Source organism: Chanodichthys erythropterus, chromosome 4, assembly GCF_024489055.1.
Source record: "Chanodichthys erythropterus isolate Z2021 chromosome 4, ASM2448905v1, whole genome shotgun sequence".
In the NCBI taxonomy this organism is placed as follows: domain Eukaryota; kingdom Metazoa; phylum Chordata; class Actinopteri; order Cypriniformes; family Xenocyprididae; genus Chanodichthys; species Chanodichthys erythropterus.
Window position 1 is genome coordinate 24,779,717 of NC_090224.1, and position 25,400 is coordinate 24,805,116.

Consider the following 25,400-nt stretch of genomic DNA (forward strand, 5'->3'; position numbering starts at 1 on the left):
TGTTCCTGATTGGTCGTACAGGCAGGGTCATTCTCATTCTTAATAAAACGCTGCACTTGGATCTCCTGCCTGAGCCTCCCATTCGTAACACTTTTAGCATTTCAATTTTCTCTACATAGGGAACACTGAAAAAAATGGTAACCTATAAATTAACTAAATTAACTGGTCAAAAATATAATTTAACATACTGAATCAATCAAAATACATTCATTTATACCAACATAACTACATTTTATGGGTTAAATCGGGTTAAAAGCTATTTTAACTGGTTATTAAACTTTTCATACTTTGTTTTTTCCAGTTTCATTGAGGCTTAAGTATACATGATTTTTAGACAAATTTGAGTCTTTTTGACTGATTCTTTAAAAAGATCCACATCCAAAGTATCATTTTGGTTGCTTTGTATGTTTTTATCTTGTGAGGACAACATAATGATGTCAATGGAAAGTGTTAATGGAAAGAAACATCATGACATTTTTTAAGAACATGGAACTGTTTCTGAATAAGAACCAGTTTTTGATTTCCACCCTTCTGAGGCCTTTATTAAACTTCTCTTTAATCTGTCTTCAAATTCTACTGTGCAAACTCCAATCTTCCTTTATCCTCCGTGTCAATAAGGCTCATGATGAGTTTCTTTCTGCCTCGGTGGAGTGAAATGAATAATAATGTTGATTGGGTAAACCTACTGCGGGCGCTTTGTTTCCCATGAGGTCTCTGATGTTGTTTCCATTGCATGATATGATTATACGTCTCTCTGCTCTTCAGAACTCTTGGGCCCCTCGGCTATGATTCGGAGTTCTGTGCGAGCGATCGCTATTACCATTAACAAGGAGCAGCAAGATGTGAAATGTTGCACTCAGATTGCAATGCGGGCAAACCAGCGGGAAGGCTGGGGTAATAATGTTGTGGGTAATGGTGTTTGTGTGATCAGCGGCCACTGTTAGGGCTGCAGGCTAGGACAAAACACACGTGTTTCTGTGTGACTGAAGACGACCCTCTAAACTGACATTGACCTCAACGGAAAGAGAAATGCAAAGGCAGAAATAACAATAGACCATGCAGCAAAGGACTTAACCAGTCAAGCATGGACAACACGAACACTAATAGTCTGGCTGGCTGACTGGGTTTGAATCTCTGTGAGACGAGAGGTCAAAGGGTTGTTTCAAGAGACAAAATATTTGCTTTTGTGTATACTTCATGGCCTAATATCCCACAATTCTGTGTACATCTCTTTTAAAAATAGTTTAAATCTCACTTGAATTTGTTGTTGACCATCAGACATGACAGCAATGCAGTTTCATTAACATTCTTAAATGGGTTTACATGGGTTTTGGACAAAACAGTCTGGAAGTTGTTTGAGAGAGCTTAAAGTGTCTTGTAGAAATTGGAATCAGGCTTCTCTTGTTAGCACATTAGATGTCCGTTTACAAAGACGTGTGGATTGTTCTGTCTCTGCACAGCCAGCCTTCAAGAACACAAGACATTAAAGGAATAGATCACACCATATGACATTCTCGCTTCCACTGAAGACAAAGGAGAAATTTAAAAGAATTTTAATGCTATTTTTTCAGAGTGAATGAGTTTTAATGCTAGATGTTCTTGAAGTCTTCATAGGTCATAATAGCACTGTGTAAGGAAATAGATTGAAATTATTTGTGTGTGTGTGTGCCACATAAAGAAAGTAGGTCATAGTCATACAAATTTGGAATTTGCAGACTTTTCAGTTTTTGGGTGAAATATTGCTTTAAAACAGTAAAAAAAAAAAAAAAAAAAAGTTTAAAAAAAATGTTTCCATATTTCCAGTAACTTACTTTTTTATTTGTACCATTTATGCTTTTTGCAATTAAAGTCGGCATGAAATGGAAGTTGTGATGGCCTTTTCTTCCTTATAGACCCCTTTGGAGCATGTTGGAATCGGAATGCAAAAAAATATAGTCTTCATTTTTATTGAATACCGTCGTTGAAAACACCCTTTGAAGCTAAACTGAGACGTTTATGTTAAGTCACAGACTGGACTGATGATACCTGCAAGGATTTAGTCTACTATTAAAGCAGGAATTTGATGTAAACAATACGTCTACATAATATTCACATATGCAGTTCAGAGAACATACATACATAGCAGTTACAACATGAAATAATATTTAAACCTATATAACATTTTACATAGGTAACTTTTAAACATAGCCTATAACATTTTTATTTCACAATTCTGACATTTTTCTTGCATTTGCGTTTCCAGTTCGGACTTTAAAACTCGCAATTGTGAGTTTATTTCACAATTCTGAGGGGGAAAAGTCAGAATTGTGGGATAAACTTCTGAGAAAAAAAGACAGAATAACAAGTATCTCACAATTCAGTTTTCCCTTGTATGAAATGTGAGATATAAACTCAGATTTGTGAGAAATAGCCTACAAGTCATAATTTTTAGATATAAACTCGAACTTAACTTTTTTATTCTTTTATTTCGTGGCTTCCATAGACTGCTACTGCTCAACTGTCATTTTCTGCAATCAAGTAGGCTCCGCCCACAAAAAAAAAAAAAAAAAAGGTCATTGCTGTTTGCAAACACCAAATTGGTCTATTTTGTGACTGACATATCTGAGTAAAACAACTTCCGGAACAAACAAACAAACAAAACAAAAAATAGGGCGGAAATTGATTTTATCCATCAGAAATTGATTGGATTGTGGTTTGCTATTGGTTGATCTCATGTGAGTGACAGGTTGCCCGCCCTCTTGCCAGTAAACACGTCAGCAGAGAAGAGATGTTGCTGCAAGAAGGAGGGGAAGAGGTTTTGATTAAAGATTACGAGGACACATGATTTAAAAAATAATGTACAGTGCACGGATAAATCATTTATAATAAGTGCTGTAATATTCATAAAAATAAGAATTGTCAAGTTTGATTTCAGACAATCCCTCTCGGACCACAACATATAAAATTGAATATAGCTCATTCATCGCTTCTTAAAGAAACGGTATTTCGAGATCAGTCTGAATTTGTGAACCGATTCGTCAGATTCATTAAAAAGATCCGACAAATAACAATCGAATGTCGCTGAAACACTGAAGAAAGAAACAGTGCGTGAAGTAGCATTCACGTGAACTGCATTAAAGCTGGATAACAAGTGAACAATATCAACAGGAATGCGAATAGCAACTCAGTGTTATTCAGTGGGCTGTTTTACAGAGAGTTTGGAGAGGGTGGAGGTGTGGTTTCAGCGCGCGCTTTGGCTCATGATGGTCATTTGGCATTCTGCGCGCGAGGAAGGAACGACGTGTACTTGTCCTGGAAGATAATGCCATATTTAAGGATTTTGTTTTTTTTTTAAGATAATATTGTCTTATAGTTGTCATCATTTCAGCTGCGGTGAGTGGATAACTTTTAATATTTCTGCAGTGCGTTTGATCTTTGGTTCAGACGCAGCATAAAGCATGAAATTGAAGCTGTCAAAGTTGAGCGTACAACACTTTTATATTACGCACATTTTTTTGTGTTGTTGTCGAAAATAGATTATATTTCAGTGCGTATATTATCCTTACCATTAGTAAGGATACTAATTGATGTATCTTGGCATGTCACAACATTATGAAACAGTACGCGTCAGGCTTCACAGGACCTTGTAAAGTAGCATCATTGTTAGAAGCCTATAAACATTATCATTTTGCTACGAACCTCGCTCTTTCTCTGTACAAACAACAACAATGAGCTCTTATTTTTCATGTCTGTTTCTTCCTTTTCTCTGTTTACTGTAAGAATATTGCACAGTAATAACACAGTGACCCCAAAATATTGGGATACTAAAGCAAAAGTTAAAAAGTATGATGTATGTCATTCATTAAATAACGAAATATCAAACCAAGTGTCATTTATTTTAAAGAAAGACACCTACACCATAAAATTTCCAAAAATATGTTTAGCATAGATACTAAAAAATGTAAGGCGGGACTTGATTTTGTCCAATTGATTGGTCGTGATTTGCTATTGGTCGATTTCATGCGAGTGACAGGTTGTCCCGCCCTCACGCCAGTATAAACGTCATCAGAGAAGAGATGTTGCTGCAAAAGAGATAATGAGATAATTAAACTCAATGAGGGCACATTAAATATTTTTCTTAAAAATAATGGTCATGGATAAATCATTTAATAAATAATGCAATAAGAATTGTCAATTTTGATTACATGGTGACTTTAAATGTTCCTTTGAGCATTCTGACCAAACACAACATATCAACATTGCCTCAACCAATGTGTAAGTTTGGGGAGGCACCATCTGTTTGCCCAGCCAGTGGCCAAAGGGAGTGTTCACGAAACCTGTTTGAGAACATTTGGTCAGTCAAATTTGGTATCCACTAAATTTGATGAAGAACCTTTCTACCGTTGACACAGTACAATCTGAAGATATGCAGGAAGAGTATTGAGAGCGCAGATTAATATGTTATAGGTCCTCTCCCAATTGTCTTAGTATTGAATAAAATGATGTTAATGAGATTTTCCTCCATTTGCTTTAATGATAGCTAGTTAAGGTCTAAGTAGCGATGCTGAGCAGTATAATCTCCACCCATATGTTCTTTAAAAACAGGGACCTTAAATTAATAGGACAAACCTATTAATGATTTACACTGCGCGAAATCCACCGCATGTTGCTCCTAAGAGTCCGCATGCATCTTATTGTGTCTTCAAGAGCCTTAACCACCCCCATCCTCAGGGTGTGTGTGCTTCTTTGTTGTCACCGCCTCATAGTGTTTGCTATGGATCTCAGGGTCTCAAAGAGCATCCAGAGACCAGCTGGATTCCCTGAGTGCATCTGAGGTGAATAGGGCTCAAAGCATCAGCTGCAGACAAATAAAGCCATGGATTTGGTAGAGCGAGCGTCTTCAGCAGCAGCAGAAGGTTTATACCAGAGTGCCTCTGTCATGGAAACACTACCCCATAATCACCACCACACACTCCTCCGGCATCCAACCATACCGGCTTTTTGATCAGAGCGGCCACATCATAATGCAGTGCACACGCTGATATATAATGAGCTGTAATTGGAGTTCTGCCTATGACGGTATGCATCTGAAACACTATATTTGGCTTTCTCATCCAAAAATGTTTAGTCTGCTTTACTAAACTTAACTGTCTGTGATGTTTTAGGTCCTAAAGGTTAAAAGGATGTGAAAAGATGGTAACCAGGGGCTGTCAAGCTCTATAAAAATATCATAAATATACAACTCAAGCATGTTATTCCAAGTGTTCTAAAGTCATATGGTAGCCTTGTATGAGGAACGGATAATCAATGATCATCAGATCAATGAAATTTAATTGATTTAGCTGAACAAGTCTGAGGCCCTATTTACACCTGGTATTAAGATGCATTTTGGTAGATCGGATCACAAGTAGACAAGGGAGAGACACCTGGTTTTTTTATCCATCATTCTCTTTTGTCCTCTTTCAACCTCTTCTGTCTGATTTCTTCAAGGGGAGGGTCTATGGGTGGGTAAATGTATGTTGTTTTTTTCAGATCTTTCGATCTAATGGACAGAATAAGCTCTCGCAATTTACATATAAACGTGCCTGGAGACTATGGAAAAACAAACGGAGAGCAGCAGCTTTTGTTTCTGCTTTTATAACCACAAGACCATGCCAAAAGCAGTGAGTGCTTGTTCGAAATCAGGAATGATGAGAGAACATTGTGCTTGGTACGGTTTTTCCTTAAAACCAAATTTTGGGTCTTCAGCCTACAAAGTTTAAATCCCGTCTAGCGTGCTTCCCATGGTGTTTCCACATTAGGTCAGTAGGCGTTCTTTTGCGGCTGTTCAAACGCATTCAACCACATGAGCATTTCACTACGAAAGCAATCCGGTCGAATGTGTTTTCGAATACCTTTGGAAGTGGACAAGCTCAAGATGTTTTAGACCCTGTTTACACCTGTATTTAGCGTCGTCCACTTGTGATTGGATTGATGAAAAGGCTCCTTAATACCATGAGTAAACAAGGCCATCTGAGTTGCTTTCACATTCACACGAATCGTGCCACAGTTCCAGTGAAACCAAACTCAGACCACCTCCTACAGGTAGTCTCGGGATTGGTACCCCGGTGCGCTCCCGGGTCCACATGACAATTTTCACATTACCAATTTTTCATGCGAACCGTGCGTGTTTCGAAATGCCAATGGCCCTGTCCCAAATGGCACACTTCATAAGCACGTTCGGTCTTGTGGACTTACAATAACTTCTGCGTGCACGTGTCCGTTAAGTCCATGAGACAGTAGGGTGTCCCATTTGTCATTTTAGGTTCTAGAAGTGTGCCTTGCGGTCAGTATGTGCCCTCAATGCGCACTTTTGCTGAGCCCGCACTGGTGCGAGCTTCGCAAAAGACTTCTTCTCAACAGTCAAAGCGCCGTTATGTCAAAAAAGTGCCGACTTGTAGGAAAACCGTGAGTATTTAGGGTGCCATTTGGGACAGGGGCAGTATGAAAGCACCCCAAGTGACCTGAAAATCTTGCCCTCTGCTGTGGCTCTCAAATCTCAATCACACTTGCGCATATTCACACTTGCCTCCTTATAATGCATTAAGCCAAGTATGACATCAGTGAACGTCATTGGTTCTGGCGTGCCTTTAACAGATCGCGATGCATCTCATTTCCCTTTTGGCCTCATGCCTACTGCAGTTACTATACACTAAATTTAGTGCTGACAAGCGGTTTGATTCCATCTCTTGATTGTGACAAATTAGCTCTGTTGTTTGATTTCAATTGAGCGTAAGAGCCAGGTACCTGCACCTGGACATCTGACAGACTGACAGCAGCATGCCAAGTTTATTCAGTGACGCTAATGCACCTGATAATTGTTGGTAAATTGTAAGCACATGGGGCTGCAGTGTAGAAACGTAATGCTGAGGTTAGTCCAATGTTTCAGAAGTTGAATTCTGTCCAGGCGTCATTTGGGCTTGTAATGTCTTTGTGCATCTGATCTCCATCCAAAGTTTCAGTCAACAAGCCAGTGTGTTCCAGTGAGTGTCAACCAAGCAAGCGCAGTGCATGGTAATGATTATTACTGTTTGAAAAATGACCTTGCTAGTTATGCATGCGCGGTCTGCTAATCCATCAGTTCTGATTATGCTTTTCGACCCAGATTTTTACATTGGACATCAATTAGCAACCCAATGTACCAAAATTGTATGAAAGTGACAAAAAAATTATATTTATATTTTAACGATCTAAGCACATGGCCTAAAGTGCACGGTGTAAGTGCGCTTAGTGCGTGTCCGAATCCACTTTTGCTAGTTTAAGGATGGGAAAAATCGTCGGCGCGCCCTGCACATGGTCTAAAATGGTTTTCCCTATTCTCTTAACAAGTAATGGGTGTGTTTTGGGCAATAGACCAATCAGAGTATCATCTCCCATTCCCTTTAAAAGCCAGTTGCACTCATGCCATGGCGGATTCACTATTTACATGGCGGAATTTGCAAACCATCTATGGGAGAAGCCGGATTCCAACAAAGCATTTTTTCTTTATGCACCCAGTAATAATCTTTTACATTGTAATCCTTCTATTTTTAATATTTGGCATGTTTTTGTTCTTCTGCGTGCCGCTGTGTGTGTAATAAGCAGAGTGTATGTGCATTGTGCACCCGCATATAGGCGCGTATTACTAACACACTCTTTATGTAACAACAAATATTGCGCCATTGACTTTAGACCAGGTTTCAGTTGGTCAATGGCGCAGTCTATTTCAGTTGCCTCAAAATAGTAACGCACCAACAAATGTGCCTGAACTCACTTCGTTTTCAGACCAGCATGCCCATGGGCACACAAATGGGTGCAAATACATTTGCTATTTAAACAACGTGGCGCAGAACGTGAAAATAATAACTGCGTCGGGCTGAAACTAGCAAAAAACATTTGCGTCGCGCCTGGCGCCACATTGCACCGGGTGTATGATTGGGCCCTGAGTTCCCATCATTTATGTTACAAAACATCCCCTCCATATTTTCACTGTTATACAGTAGGGGGCACTAATATGCATCTTCTGAAAGAGTACAGAATCTCCAAAAACAAGCGAAGAAGAAGCAGAAACTAGCGATAGAAGCATTGCTAATGCACATGTACACGATCATCAACCATTCAACAGCATATAAATCAAAATTGCGTAACATTACTGAACGAAATGTCAAACTCTTGAATAGGTAACGGCTGTGAAGCTTTGGGGGTATTGATGGACACGATCTTATCGGTCTATGTTTGATTATTGTTCTGAATCCGATCCAGACATAGTCTTTGACAAAAACGCAATTTTCTCAGTTTTTTGTTCAAAATGTTGCTTTTTTATAAGACTTGCCCATGAATGCATGAAGCTAGAATATTTATTTATGTATTTTAAAGCAGGCTCTTCATACGACAAAATATTCTGGGGAGCCATAAAAGTGATTAAAAATGCTAGCGCTGGCTGGTAACTTTTTTCAGAAACTCTGGTGGGGAAAGAGTTAAAAGTTGATAAGTCAATTTATTTTGCTATCCTAAACATGAGTGCTTTTATAAATAATTTTTATTAGCATTTAATATTGTTTCCCTGCTGTGCATGACCCTATCATCAGAACAGACCTGCGGCCAGTTTTTGGTTCATACACCACCAGTTAAGGACCACTGTGCCAGTCACAACTGTCCCAATGAAAAGAAACTACTTGAAAGGTCAGGAATAACCATGTTAGCATCATATAAGTATAATCACTTTTCTTTGCGATGTGTACATTTGTTACATTTGTAATAGAGGATTATGTTGGTATATCTTGTTTGTTTGTATTAGCATATTTTACTGACCTTTTGAGCTGCATAGTTCATGCCGCCCTTTCGTTCGAATAATAATAAAGCATTGTGAGCTCTCAGCTGCAAAGGTCAAATTACAGTGACCACAAGGGCAGTGGTTTTTATTGTCATTGTCTTATTGATTTTATAGCACAAACACGCCTAATTAGTCTATATTTGGGCAAGACTATTGCCAGAAAATTTAATTTGGAGAGAAGAAACATTGATGATTGAAATAAGCTAAAGTGCAGAATGTACTGAAAAGCATTTATCTTATGGGCATGTGTTTAAATATATTTGCAATTACACATTCATAATGATTATGCTGCAATTTAGTACATATATTAGCTTTAACACTATATAAGTACTTCACATGTGCTTTATGTTACACATGCTTATTTACAGCATGACAAAAGATGATTAAAACAATAATTTAAAATGTTCTATAAAGAAAAAACTTTTAATATGACATTATTACAAAGTGCACTTTTTAAAAGTGTACTAAAGTGTGTAAAGGTGCAATATGTAGGATTTTCTGTCCGCTAGAGGTCACTAGAGGCCTATTCAAAACAAAGGCGTAGCTTGATGACGCCAAGTTTGAGCGCGGAATCTTGGGACATGTGGTCTTCACCTCACAGCTGGTGGAAAATAATCGGGATAGGACTCGGGAAGAAATCATGTTCATGGATGTGATTATTAACGTTACTGTAGTATGAAGCAGAACAGGGCCGAGAGTGGTGGGAGCTGAATGAGGCCGCTGGAGCGATTGTTAATGAGAGACGAATGCAACACGCCGCGAGCAGCGGAACTTTTATTATGCCACAGTCGCCGGCGCTGCTTCTGCTTTTCCGGTCATGAGTATGTGGTAACACAGCTCTGTTTATTGTATTAGATACATTTGAGTGTGTTGAAAATGATGTTATAGCATTACTCTGAGCGTTCGATCGGTGGCTGCCGTGTGACACTTGTTCGAGACACACTGCAGTAAGCTAGATTGATTTTAGAATATTACATTAAATGCTGGATTGTGTTGATAAATGGCATGCAATTAATTTTAAAACATATTATATGATGGAGAAAATCTGTATTACTGTTACTAAAAATAAAGCTGCATCTGATTATGCTATGTTAGCTACTTGACAAAATAGTGTTTTTCTCTGAGGCATGGTAAAGCATGGTACTCGCAAAAAATCAAGAAAATTAGATTTTAACAATAAGACTAAACGTGTTGAGCTATATAACAATAATTCGTTTTCTGTCTATAAATATATCAAAACAGTTGTTCCCTTGTCTATTAAAATGTAATATATTAAAGCGTCTTTGTTGTTTCCATGGTTTCTACAAAATAAAACCGAGGGTAACGCAGGTATGGCGCAATTGACAGGCGACTCCACTCACATCCCGGAGACTTGGTTAAAATTGCAATTTTCTCATGATCTACAAATAATTGGAAACATCTGGGATATTGTAAGTACCCAAGTGAACAAAATATATAGCACTGGCCTAGTGTTTTTTGGATATTTTACTGCAAAATTCTTACATATTGTACCTTTAAGAAACAGTGTCATGAAAATGGACTCTATGTAAGTAACTTAAGTGGCCTTTGTTTCATTAATATATTATCAGTTTTTAAAAGTATACTTTTTACAAACAAATACAATTTAAATATAAATGTTACAATAGATCACATTATGGAAACAAAACAAACAAAGAACTGTTAATCCATAGTAGAAGCAGCGGGACCGTTTAAATCACTAAATTTTTAATGATAAGTAAAAACAAACCAGGCTAACAGGTTAGAGTTTGTAAGAAGTAAAATGTTATGTGGGAACACACACAAGTTCTACTGAACATAGCAATGCCCCGTAAATGTAAGGGAGACTTTGTTATAATCCTTTACAGTTACTGTTCTTATAAAAATACACTAAATTAAATTGGATGTCCAACAACAATTATTTAATGAATATTTTAGTCTGTAATATTCGACTTGTTTGATGCATTCTGTTTGATTGTCATCCACGCACACTCTATGTAGTATTTAAAGTTTAACAGCAACTTTCTGTTTAGGATAAGCTGTTTTGTGGAATTAAAATACTTGACTTTTATATGTAAGACAATACCATTTATGTTATTATATGTACAAGAAAATATCAGTAAAATGTGTTGTGCATTTTTTTCACCGCAGCTTGCTTCATAGCCTATGAAATTAAAAGATAGTCAGGGCATAATTTATAGATTTATAGATTTTCTTGTCAGGCAACATTGTTGATGTGTGGATAATTAACTTACTGGTTAGACTGAATTGGCAAATGTCTCATGGCCTTTTGTGTGAAATGTTTTCTGCGTTAGCCAGCTGTTTGTGTTTGTTTTGCTTTGGAAAAGGCAATTAGTGCCATGCCGTTTAACTTTTATCATAGAAAACGAGAGAGGAGAGTAACCGAGAGAGAATAAAGACTGGACCTGCGTCACGTGTCTCTCCTGTTTTCATTTTTCCACCGCTAGTCATTGCGGGCTCTCAGCCCTAATCCACCCTCTAAAGTGCCTTGATGTCTTTGTGCTCTGGGCTGGAAGAAGGACCCTCTGTTCCCGGCTGTCTGAACTGCTGCCGTATGGAATTTTCACTGGATTTTCTCCCTAATTAAACCCCATTTTCGTGTGCAGAGACCCACTTTCTTTGTGATGGAGGAATGCGATAGGCATTGGTGCTCCTTGAGATTTGTTGTTTTTTGCTAAGCCTGGCTCAATATCAACATTGGGCCGCTTGTTGGGGCCCAGCAGAAGCATGTAATTGCACAAAGGCCATGAAGACGGTACAACACTGGAGTAGGCGTGATAACATCTTCACAGCTTATTTTAGCCCAGCTCAACTCAATTAGTGTCACCACATGCCCTCGGACCAGCGCTGCCAAAATTTATAGAGGTCTGTTCTTAGAACAGACTGGCTTTTCAAACTTGTGACTGAAAATTTGGGTAATTGAGTTGAGTGCATTATGATCTTTGAAATCTGAATTGATGTTTACACATTACATGCAATACATCTTAAACTAGATTTTCACTTCCTAACAGAATGTGTTTCCTGCGGGTCCTTAAAATGTATTAAAAATGTCTAAAATGCACCTTTTAAGGCAGAAAACTGTCTGAAATATTAGTATAAAAATTATGTTTAAACCGTGTGTCCACCAAAGCATTTTTGCTTAAGGGCAGCATGTTTTTTCAATTGGTTTCAATGGGACCACCACGTATTTAAAGGTGCCCTAGAATTAAAAATTGAATTTATCTTGCCATTAAATAACAAGAGTTCAGTACATGGAAATGACATACAGTGAGTCTCAAACTCTATTGTTTCCTCCTGCTTATATAAATCTCATTTGTTTAAAAGACCTCTGAAGAACAGGTGAATCTCAGCATAACACTGACTGTTATGTAACATTCGGGATCATTAATATGTACGCCCCCAATATTTGCATATGCCAGCTGAATCAACAGACTAGGTAAGCAAGCAAGAACAATAGTGAAAAATGGCAATAATAACTGACATGATCCATGATAACATGATATTTTTGTGATATTTGTAAACTGTCTTTCTACATGTTTCGTTAGCATGTTGCTAATGTACTGTTAAATGTGGTTAAAGTTACCATCGTTTCTTACTGTATACACGGAGACAAGAGCCGTCATTATTTTCATTATTAAACACTTGCAGTCTGTATAATTCATAAACACAACTTCATTCTTTATAAATCTCTCCAACAGTGTAGCGTTAGCTGTTAGCTACGGAACATAGCCTCAAACTCATTCAGAATCAAATGTAAACATCCAAATAAATACAATACTCACATAATCCGATGTATGAATGCAGCATGCATGACGAACACTTTGTAAAGATCCATTTTGAGGGTTATATTAGCTGTGTGAATTTTGTTTATGCAATGATAGAGTCGAGAGCTCGGGAGGGGGTGGAGAGCCATCCAATCACAGTGGAGGCGAAGGGGTGGGACAAACACACAGACCAACTGCCACATCCTGCTTGTACAATGGCAAAAGACAACAACATCAAGCATAAAAACAGAACAAAATAATTTAAAACAAGAGCAAGAGCAAATACTACACTGTATGAACATTTTTATGTTCGGAAACAAACTATATGCAAAATCAGATTATACCATATTATGATATTCCATATCATAGCAACTTAAGCGTCTCAAGTGAAAAAGAAAAAAAAAGCTGTGCCACCAAAGCGCTCTCAAGTTCCCGCAGCAAGGTATTTTCAGAAGAGCACCTGTTTTCAGCTGACTAAAAACAATTTGGTAAATGCACGGCCTTAAAGAGTTCACCCAAAAAATTGTCATCAGTTACTCTTTAATTCATCTTATAGCAAATAAAGATATTTTTAATGCAATCTGAGAGATTTCTTTCACTTCATTGATGGTCTACACAACTACCACTTTGATGCTTCAAAAAGTTAATAAAAGTGACTGTAAAACTAATACGTGCTGTGTAACATGAGAATGAACCTCACTGGTTATTGTGGAAGCTCAAACGTGCTGCAAAACACGAAAATGAACCTTGTTGGTTCTTCCGGAAGCTCAAACATGTTGCGTATGAACCTCATTGGTTCTTGTGGAAACTCAAACATGCTGCATAACACGAGAACAAACCTCACTGGTTCTTGCTGAAGCTCAAACAGCATGTTTGTGCTGCGTAACACACAAGAATTAACTTCATTGGTTCTTTCGGAAGCTCAAACGTGCTGCTTATGAACCTTATTGGTTCTTCCGGAAGCTCAAACGTGCTGCGCATGAACCTCATTGGTTCTTCCAGAAGCTCAAACTTGCTGCGTATGAACCTCATTGGTTCTTCCAGAAGCTCAAACGTGCTGCTTATGAACCTTATTGGTTCTTCCGGAAGCTCAAACGTGCTGCGCATGAACCTCATTGGTTCTTCCAGAAGCTCAAACTTGCTGCGTATGAACCTCATTGGTTCTTCCGGAAGCTAAAACGTGCTGCGTATGAACCTTATTGGCTCTCCCGGAAGCTCAAACGTCCAGCATAACACAATGTGTGCATTGGTGAATGTTTATGTGAATAAAAGCATAAATTAAATCTGTTCATTATATAAAGTCTCTTCAGAAAATTTGGACTTAACTGCTCGATTCATATGGATTAATTTCACGATCTCTTTATGAACTTTTTTGAAGCATCAAAGTGATAGTTGCGTAGCTGTCTGAGGGACAGAAATCATTAATATCATCTGTGTTTTGAAGATGAACGAAAGTCTTACAGGTTTGGAATGACATGAGCATGAGTAAATGATGACAGAGTTTTCATTGTTGGGTGTACAGAGGTCTTGCATTTGAGAAAATAGAAATGTACAGAAAGTATGCTGAACTAAAATCTAAGCTGTATTTAGCATAAAATCTGACACTGTTATTCATTCAACACCAGTATGAAAAAGAAACCCAGCTCAAGCACGTGCCTGACTTTCAGCCGAACACCCACAGTTCTGGAAGCCAAAGAGCCATTGAACATCCAGCAGGGATCTGATGTGGAAAGTCAACACATGGTGAAAGGGAATTCACCTTAGTCCAAATCAAACAGGGCTGACATTGTCCTTGGCAAACCTGAACCCCCTTTTTAATTTTTTGGCATGTGTGGATTGAGGTGAATTTGCTGATTCTGGAGTCTGAATCAAACCCAGTCTAACCACTTAAGTGAAAAGGTGCAAATGTGACAGAATGCAAGATTAGTTTGAGTTTAAGTAGTCAATACCTTTGCTTCTGTTTAACCTCCTAGCCATCACTTTCATTATAGCCATTTTGGAATTGGACTAGGTTTCTCTGAAGATAATCACACAAAAACAAATAAATAACACTAACTGTTTAGTCTGTTTCATGAACAAATGACTCTTATAAGCCAATTCCTTTTTGATACATTAAGTGGTATATACTATAGCAAATCTCAACTGCTTGTTGTTATATCGTCGGAAAATGTAAAAAAAAAAAAAAAAAAATACCACCCAGCAATATAGGGATAGGGGTAGTTCACCCAAAGTATTCATTTACTCACCCTAAAGTTGTTCCAAACCTGTATGAATTTATTTGTTCTGCTGAACACAAAGGAAGATATTTGGAAGAATGTCAGTAACGAAACAGATCTCGGCTAACAATGTTTCCTACTATGGTAGTAAATGGGAGCCGAGATCTGTTTGGTTACTGACATTCTTCCAAATATCTTCCTTTGTGTTTAGCAGAACTAAAGAAATTCATACAGGTTTAGAACTACTTGAGGGTGAGTAAATGATGACAGATTGGGTGATTGGGGTTTGGGTGAACTATCCCTTTGAAATAGACCATGTCTAAACATGAAAATCAGTATCAGTAGCCCTAGATGTTTCACCAACATACTTTGTGATCATAATTGTGTCTGAATTGAACAAGGCTCTGTTTTGCTGGCACCACCTTAGTAAAATGACTTGTTTTTGGCAAACTCAGGCCACAGAAATCGAATGTGAATAGAAATGTCGTTTTGTGGCCTTCTTATTTATTTTGACCTAAGTTGCATACTATAACTAAAGCTAAATTTCTTGTTGCGCTGTCTGCTGTACCGTCACTATGTTTTTCAACCTAAAAATACTAAGTGGTTGAGTGGTTCAAATGCTGCTGGCATCTTATCTGATGGTAAAAGAAAATTAAATAAAAAAAAAAAAATGGTTCTCATTTTAAATATCTCCTTTCTTTGACTATAATATATATGGATGCCTTCACTTCAGCCTGCATAGTTATGGTTAAACATGCTGTGTGTATGTTTGTGTCAAGCGGACACATAGCTTCCAAGAAATGGGGAGTTTTAGTGTGCCCATGGCTGTAATTTTGGGAGCCGTAGGTCGTTTAGTCTAGGCGTCCGTTTGGGTGAGGGGGGCACCGAGTGGTTCGGGGGCTTGCTGTGGTCACACCACACTGGAAACTCAAGGACCCAGAATCAGCCGCTCTACTATTTAACAGTAAAATATGATCTTATCAGCATCCCGCTTCTGTGTTAATAATGGACCTTGGGAAAGCCATGCGCCAGTGTGTCGTCTTTGCGCCACTCATTATCAAATGATCTCAGAGTTGCAGAGATGACCACGATTCTCAGAGAAACGCTTCTGTTTCCAGTCAGAGAAAAGGAACAGGCAGTCGCTATTTTAACAGTTTGTTTTCTCTGGTTTCTCTAATGAGATTTACCACAGAGTAAGAGCTGGTTTTATTCCCAGCATGCTCCATCCCTCTGGCGATAAACAGAAATGTTTTCCCATCCCTTACTGAACTGCGAAGTAAAACGCTCAACGCTACGTACAACTGTTTTAAGATGGGCTCCTCATGACATCATCCACTTTTCCCAGGCCTTCCCCCCAGTATAATGATCCGCCTTCAGCCGCAGCTGCTTTTAATTATACATGCAGTGTTTCTCTTCAGTTCCCAGGACAGATGATTCTTATTCACTCTCTCATCCAGACAACTGTTTATCAGGATTTGCCTACGGAAATATGATGTTTGCTGGAAGTGCAGGGTGTGAATAAGGGGGTTTGCAACAGCATTTTCAAACAAACCACAAAAGTTAGGGCACAAGTTATTTACAGTGCATAATTTTACTTGTCGCTAAAGGAGAGAACAGTTTCTTTTGCCTACAGCGGCAACCACAGCAACAGTTAGTCCAGCGTTTTGCATTATAATTGGTATTAAACAGTACGCTGACTAAACTAGAATATTGTTTAAAATCTATAAGAAATGCCTGTTTTAAGGCATTTAAAGCCAAACAAAGCAAAGCCATAGAGTCTTGACTAGTGGAACGGTAAACTGGAAACTCTCAAATCCTATAAGATTAAGGATTTAATGTGCATTAAACAGAGCCCCTTTTCCCACAAATACTTTCTATGAACCTCAATGACCCATAATTCACAGTAAAACTAGAAATATGTGTGCTGTTTGACCATGTAGAAGTTGCTAGGGTGTTGTGGGTGGTTGCCAAGTTGTTACTAATTGGTTGTAGGTCAAAAGAGCCTTAAAGGTGGTAAAGCGGATGTTTTGTTTTATACATTTTTGCAATATTACTTGAAACTGTCTTCACTAAGTGATAAAAGACTATTTATTAGGTGCACTGAAAGGAATATTATTAATATACATCATCTTTGCACGAGGTAGGGCCTTTAAAACATCAGCCAATCTACGCAATGACGCAACGTTTACGATGATCGCGTAAACGATTGGCCCTCTGGCTTGTCAATCACTGCCATGATGTTCCTTGTGAGAGACGCGCGGCTGCACGCTCTAGTAACTTTCCACACTCCACATGCAACTTATGCAATGTTTTTGTCAGGAGACAGGAGTAACAACTGCAGATTATGAGTTACCTGCGGTGAGTCTGACATAATGAATCCACTAAGTGTGTGCGCGGCTTAACGATTGTAGGGCCGATTATGAATGTAAATTGATACTTATGACTGATTGCGCTCAAACGCGTCCAGTCAGAGCCAGTTGCGTTCAGTCTGCGATTACAGTCGGTGTTCAAATTCCATGTGAAAGTATATAAATCTGCTTCAGGAGCAGGAAACTATCGCTGTATGTTGAGCACAGTCAGAATGTTTTAGTTAGTTGTAAAATGTGTGCCCGGCTTAATAACACAGTGAATGCCGGTGGTAAACAAACACTCGTGCACGAGTTTTGGGAGGCGTTCACTTGAAAAAAACTCAGTCGACGAAAACATCCTCTGTACCACCTTTAATTCTCAAGCCAAACAATTTGAGGTATCATTATGAATGTCATATGTGCATGGCACAAAGTGCTGGACAAATTATATTTGTTAAATGTAATGCGTTTGCATAATGTGTCCGTGATTTTTTTTTTAAATCAAGATTCTGTTTAACATTTTGGTAACACTTTAGTATAGGGAACACATATAAACTATTAACTATGACTTTTCCCTTAATAAACTCCTAATTTACTGCTTATTAATAGTTAGTAAGTTAGTTGTTAAGTTTAGGTATTGGGTAGGATTAAGAATATAGAATAAGGTCATGCAGAATAAGGCATTAATATGTCTTAATATGCTTAATAAGTACTAATAAATAGCCAATATTCTAGTAATATGCATGCTAATAAGCAACTTGTTAAAAACCCTAAAATAAAGTGTTACCAACATTTTAAACTTTATACAGTATATTATATATAAAGGAAAGGGTATATTTTAGATCATGTCACCATTTTAAAAAAAAACATTTGCCTACAAGAGTTCATACTGAATGATTAGTTACAAGAAAAAATATTGCATGTAGTCTCTCAACTAATATAATATCTAATTGTGCAAATGACCGTATTTTTAGTCATTTGCACAATTAGAATTAGTGTAGTTTTAAATGAGCGTGTTACATTGCAATGGAATCCTTCATATTTCACAATTGTGACTTTATTTTGCGTATAAAGCATTGTTAGATGCCAGTGTTTCCTGTCATAGCTACAGTATGCAAAAATGTGATTTCAAAAACAGTATCATAGCTATTAAACTGTCCCATCACGATTCTTTTCCACAGGCTGTGAGGCGAAGTCGATATCTCCCAAGATTCCGCGCATCATCAAGCTACGCCTTTGTTTTGAATAGGCGACGAAAATCTAGTGTTGTGTCTTTAATTGAAGTGATGAAGGATTTTGAAAGTCTGTACAGAATTTTGAAAAGAAATTTGAAAGATATTTAGAAAAGTAATCAAAAAGTAAATGTAATCAGTTACATTACTTGAATAAAGTAATTGAAATAGTTACACTACTAATAACATTTTAAACAGGGTAACTTGTAATCTGTTACGTATTACATTTCCACAGTAACCTTCCCAACACTGATGATGCATTCAGATGTGTACAGGACACTTGAAGCCTGCAAAAGGACATGCTCTGATTCAACGTGCTCTCCTCTGACTATGTCTATGAGTCTTTCTCCAACAATATTTTCCATTCTGTCCAGCGCTCGTGCTGTGTTGTGTAAGAGGCACGCCTCTTAAATTCCCGGTGGTGAGATCAGATTTTTGGTGTAGACAGGAACCACAATATGCAGCCCTGTTATGTAAGAGAGAAGGGTCTTTTTGGGTTTGTTTACATGTTCCTTTCAGTCCAGAAGAGGTTCTTTTGCAGCAGAGGATGACTGAATGTAACAACTTCTGCAAACGTTAGAAATGAAGCCTTTAGTGAGCACCAGCCAACAAGGGTGCGGTTGACTCTTCAAACATCCACGTGACACCATCAAAGTTGGGTCAGAAGAAGTTTTCTTATAGGACCGAAGTATACTTTCCTTGTCCGCATTTCGCTTCAGCTGATGGTCTGCGTGATGTAATTTTCATCATCTGATGTCTACGTGCACTGTCTGCGTGCAGCTTGATTTCTGTGTCCGCAGCAACCTGTGCACGGCCAGTGAAAGTCTTAGACTTCTAGGGGCCCTAAACAAAACTTTGTGAGGGGGGCCCTGTCAGTGCATTCATAAAAAACCCCAATACTCACAAAGACAGACGTTTTTACATATTTTTGTATGTATTTGTAGCTGAAGTGCGAAGCGGAAGTGAGAGTACGTTTTGAATACCTTATCTCTCCTAAATGCAAATTTTGTCATTGTATTGGAACACACCAGCTTATTCATAACCTTAAGTCTAACATATTAATACTAAAAGCTAAAAATTTTGATTTCAGGAGGACTTTAAATGCTTTCACACTCAAGGTATGAAGAATATTCCAACCCAATTCTGAAGATGCAAAATCCATGCATGTTTGACTAAAACTGCCTAAACGGAACTGACATGGATGGGTGGACTGATTTCTCTATGACATTAAAAAAAAAAAGGCCCTTTCTGATTGGTCAGACACCCACTGGCAGGAAATGGCTCAAGAACAGTGTAAGGTCAAAGGAAACAACTCTTTTCTTTGTGAATATGAGAGAGAAATACTTGGCAGGCTGGTATTTTATCATTGAAGTGAATGGGCAGTTCAGTTCCTTACCTTGGTGAAATCTGGCGTTGGTGTTATGCAATGCTATGCTTTATCTATTAAAAGCATGGACAAACTTAGTCACATTAAACAGTTTTGTATTTCCAAAGGTACCAGTGCTTTGCACAGCAAAAGAATCAACTCATCTCCAAACCATTATAAATCATTGCAGTGTAAGAACAACTTGACTCACCTGTCAGTTATGAATTGTGCAAAGATGTAGGTTTTAAACTGTGTAACTTTACAAGAAAATAAGTGTACAATTGATTTGGGAAATTTGGGAGAGCAGATCACAGAGTTCAGAGAATCAACATGTAATGGCAGATTATGTGAAGCACATACAAAGTTCAGTTAAAGGTGCCATTGAACGTTTTTTTACAAGATGTAATATAAGTCTAAGGTGTCCCCTGAATGTGTCTGTGAAGTTGCAGCTCAAAATACCCCATAGATTTTTTTAAATTAATTTTTTTAACTGCCTATTTTGAGGCATAATTAGAAATGTGCCGATTCAGGCTTCGCCCCCTCCCGAGCTCTCGACTCTATCGCTTCATAAACACAGTTCACACAGCTAATATAACCCTCAAGATGGATCTTTACAAAGTGTTCGTAATGCAGCATGTCTAATCGCGTAAGTATGGTATTTATTTGGATGTTTACATTTGATTCTGAATGAGTTTGATAGTGCTCCGTGGCTAACGGCTAATGCTACACTGTTGGAGAGATTTATAAAGAATGTTTATGCATTATACAGACTGCAAGTGTTTAAAAATGAAAATAGCGACGGCTCTTGTCTCCGTGAATACAGTAAGAAACGATGGTAACTCTAACCACATTTAACAGTACATTAGCAGCATGCTAACGAAACATTTAGAAACACAATTTACAAATATCACTAAAAATATCATGTTATCATTGATCATGTCAGTTATTATCGCTCCATCTGCCATTTTTTGCTGTTGTCCTTGCTTGCTTACCTAGTCTGATGATTCAGCTGTGCACATCCAGACGTTAATACTGGCTGCCGCTGTCTAATGCCTTGAACATGGGCTGGCATATGCAAATATTGGGGGCGTACATATTAATGATCCCGACTGTTACGTTTTGTTGAGATTCGTCTGTTTTTCGGAGGTCTTTTAAACAAATGAGATTTATATAAGAAGGAGGAAACAATGGAGTTTGAGACTCACTGTATGTCATTTCCATGTACTGAACTCTTGTTATTCAACTATGCCGAGGTAAATTCAATTTTCAATTCGGTGGCACCTTTAATACAAGACTAAAATAAGAATGTGCACTGTCAAAGCAGTTGTGGGAGAATAACATTTTGAATACTGTATTTAGAAATGTGTTTTTTGTTTTGTTTATGTTTGACCTTTAAAACATGCACCAATACACTAAAGTAAATGATGTATGTTCTCATGAAATCAGAGACCTCTTTGAAATGTCATCACAATGATCACAAGGAGACAAATTTGAGATGCATTTTACTGGTGTAAATGGCGATGTGTCTCACCTGATCAATTATGATCAGATCCCCTGAGAGGGATGTTGATATCAGCTGTAAAAAGGACTTAAGGCTTGGACTCTGAAACAAACAATGAAAACCAAGCATGTATATTTTCTTTAAGAGTCTTTGGCAAGGCTATTCCCATCACATTACTGTATACTATACATTTTAACTATGTTTATTTCCTGAAAAATTCCAGTTTGTCTAATTTCAATACTAGTGGAATTAAAAACTTGGAATTTATTGAAGATGCAATTGGAGCTGTATTGATTTTATGTGTTCAGTTTCACTGCAGCGCTTAGGAATTGTGTTTCGGTGTGTTTTATGGTGTAGGATTGCTGTGTTTACTCGGGCTTAGGTGTAACCACAGCATCCTGCCCATTAGTGGGCAGCAACTGTGTGTTTGTGTGGTTTGCTGGTGGGAGTCAGGTGCTAAAACATGGCAGTGGCCAAATGTTAGTCCTCCAGAGAAAAGCATACAGACCCAATGAATACAGCCTCGCAGTGTAAAATTGTAATGTAAAAACATTAGAATACTCAAAAAAAAAAAAAAAAAAAAACACAGAACAAACCAGCTGTCTTATTGCTTCTGCTAACTTTGCCATTTTTTATGTATGCATCTCTTGAGACTTGGAAAAATCTCCAAGTCTCTAACTTTTGAAAAAAGAAGTGCACTTAACTGTATTTAATGTGCACATTTAGTGCATTATAAATATTACAAGCATAAAAAACTGTACTTTCAGATATAAAATTAATTAAATAAAAGGTCACTTTAGTATACTTTAAGAGAGCATACTTTCATATTTTTAAGTACACTTTTCAAAATTCAACTTTCCAAAGTCAATTAAGTTACTTTAAAGTATGTGTTAAATCATTATGTTTTAATAATCTTTTGCTGTGCTTTAAAGTACAATTAATTTTGATAAATATTTTAACATAAGTTATTTAATATTTTATTTAAAGTTAATATACACTATATTGCCAAAAGTATTGGGACACCACTCCAAATCATTGAATTCAGGTGTTCCAATCACTTCCATGGCCACAGGTGTATAAAATTAAGCACTAGGCATGCAGACTGCTTCTACAAACATTTGTGAAAGAATGGGTCGCTCTCAGGAGCTCAGCGAATTCAAGCATGGTACTGTGATAGGTTGCCACCTGTGCAATAAGCCCATTTGTGAAATTATCTCACTACTAAATATTCCACAGTCAACTGTTAGTGGTATTATAACAAAGTGGAAGCAATTGGGAACAACAGCAACTCAGCCATGAAGTGGTAGGCCACATAAAAAAATCACAGAGCGGGGTCAACGCATGCTGAGGCGCACAGTGTGCAGAAGTCGCCAACTTTATGCAGAGTCAATAGCTACAGACCTCCAAACTTTGTGTGGCCTTCAGATTAGCTCAAGAGCAGTGCGTAGAGAGCTTCATGGAATGGGTTTCCATGGCCGAGCAGCTGCATCCAAGCCTTACCTCAACAAGTGCAATGCAAAGCGTCGGATGCAGTGATGTAAAGCACGCCACTACTGGACTCTAGAGCAGTGGAGACGTGTTCTCTGGAGTGACGAATCACACTTCTCTGTCTGGCAATCCGATGGACGAGTTTGGGTTTGGCGGTCGCCAGGAGAACGGTACTTGTCTGACTGCATTGTGCCAAGTGTAAAGTTTGGTGGAGGGGGGTGTTGGTGTGGGGTTGTTTTTAGTTCCCCTTAGTTCCAGTGAAAGGAACTCTTAATGCTTCAGCAACTTCATGCTCCCAACTTTGTGGGAACAGTTTGAGGATGGCCCCTTCCTGTTCCAACATGACTGCGCACCAGTGCACAAAGCAAGGTCCATAAAGACATGGATGAGCGAGTTTGGTGTGGAGGAACTTGACTGGCCTGCACAGAGTCCTGACCTCAACCCGATAGAACACTTTTGGGATGAATTAGAGCGGAGACTGTGAGCCAGGCAACATCACTGCCTGACCTCACAAATGTGCTTCTAGAAGAATGGTCAAAAATTCCTATAAACACACTCCTTAACCTTGTGAAAAGCCTTCCCAGAAGAGTTGAGGCTGTTATAGCTGCAAAGGGTGGGCCAACTCCATATTAAACCCTACGGATTAAGAATGGGATGTCATTAAATTTCATGTGCACGAAAAGGCAGGCATCCCAAAATGTTTGGCAATATAGTGTATTTTAAATGTCTAAACTATAATTATAAATATATTTAAATACATGACATATAGATAATTAGACATGTTTTAAAAAAATTACATTAAAGTATATTTTAGTTTACCATAAATGCTTGTCAGTACACAAATGCTGGGTTGTTTCAACCCACATTTGGGTCAAATATGGACTAACCCAACCATTGGTTTAAATTTTAATTACATTTTTAAACCCAACAGTTGGGTTTGTCCATATTTTACCCAAACATGGGTTGAAACAACCCCGAATTTTCAAAGATAATAAAATAATTATGAAATTACTTATTAAGTCCTGCTTAAGTGGGTGAAAAAAGCAAACCGGAGTCAGACACTGATGGAGAAACTCAGGAAGAAATTACAACTTTTAGAATGCAACTGGACGTTTCTGAATGGTTAGTGGATACATTTATATAGTTACTGTGGAATCGATTCAACTCATCAACTAGCATGTGCCGCCATGTTAATCTTTTGTGCGAATCTAGCGTTTAATCGACCCTTGTTTGTGAAGCAGTCCGGTGTAAAATGGTGGCATGGCAACAACACTCTACTACAACAACTCTTACTCTGTTGCATGTTCCCGGGGGCAGGGTTTATGTAAATTTTGGGGGTTGTGATGTCATCAACCCAGGAAGAAGCTTTTCGTAGTCACCAACTGCTGTTTGTTGTAGTCCTTAAAAGCAATTTCTGTGAAAGAAAATATCTCACTTTGCATTGAACTTTGAGCATCGTAACTTTGCAGATGTTGTTTATGTTCAAACAGCAACATTACACACTAACTAAAGTAAAAAAATAATCAAGGACCCCTTTAAGTATATTCTTTTCAAGTATATTATTTCTGTTATATGTGTCTAATTTGAGCTAAATAAACAAAATTGATGACGCTGAATTAAAACATATTACTGAAATATAATCTTGACGGTTTTGGAGATTTCAGTCTTTCTGAAAGATTTCAGTTTTTCACCAAGTAGCAAGTAGCTGCCAGGGAGCGATACAATATGGTGCCGTTTGGACTGACTTGCTTCAAAAGAAGATACCCACAAGAAATCAAGCAAGTCATACAATTTAGAAAAGATAAAGCAAAACCACATACATTCAGTTTGGTTGGTTTTAAGGGATGATTGCACATTACAAAGCAAAAGAACAGTGGAAGCAGATGGAAGAACTCTCCCATTCCAGCGCTGACCCTATGTAAGGCTCTGCCTTTCTGCCCACAAGCGCACTATAAGAGTCTGTCTCAGGAACAGGGAGGAAACAGATCCAGCCACGCTTCCTCTGTCCTAGTGCTGTTCCCTCCAGACCTGTTTAATCCAGTCATCCCTGCATTTTCCCATGAGAAATGGCCCAGTGCACACAGACCTTGCCCTCGGTCCATATCTACCCCCTTTCAGCACAGTTTTCCTGTGAGCTATACATCACAGTGGCCTGCAGCGCTTTCCTTCCGTTCTGGATTGTTCTGTGACGCACACAAGTGCTTTCCTGTCAGGAAAAGGCATGCAACACACCTTCTATCACTTATTTCTTTTTTATTTCTTTTTGATTGTAGCCTCTAAAGCATTTTTCAAAATAATTAATCAAAGAAATGGAGTGGTGTTTAGCCCTTGTCTGTTATAGCTTTGAGAACATTTATATACTAGAGTACACTTAAAAATAGACAATAACTTTTTGCACTTTTATGCAGTCTTTTCCTTTCCCTTCCAGGAAATCAGAGCAAAAATAGTGATGACATTTGCACTCATGAGTGCATCCATTTTTTTTAATTTTTTTTTTGTCCAATCAGGTGCTCTCTATAATTAGAATGTCCCTCCACCTAATGCCACCTGCTGTGACTAGCAGTAGCAGGGTTCATGAATGTGATGTAAACTAAATGCACGCAATACATCCATAAAGGACAACACCAGACACTGAAC

The 25,400-nt window shown here is 38.1% G+C and overlaps 1 protein-coding gene across 2 annotated transcripts in view; it reads left to right on the plus strand.

The window, feature by feature from the left end:
• The first annotated feature begins 3,262 nt into the window (after window positions 1-3,262).
• The window catches only part of LOC137019308 (rho guanine nucleotide exchange factor TIAM2), a 57,008-nt gene continuing 34,870 nt past the window's right edge, over window positions 3,263-25,400 (plus strand). For both annotated transcript variants that reach the window (XM_067384621.1, XM_067384622.1), the window contains exon 1: window positions 3,263-3,372. The gene's annotated coding sequence lies outside the window, so the exon portion shown is untranslated. The remainder of the gene's footprint in view (window positions 3,373-25,400) is intronic.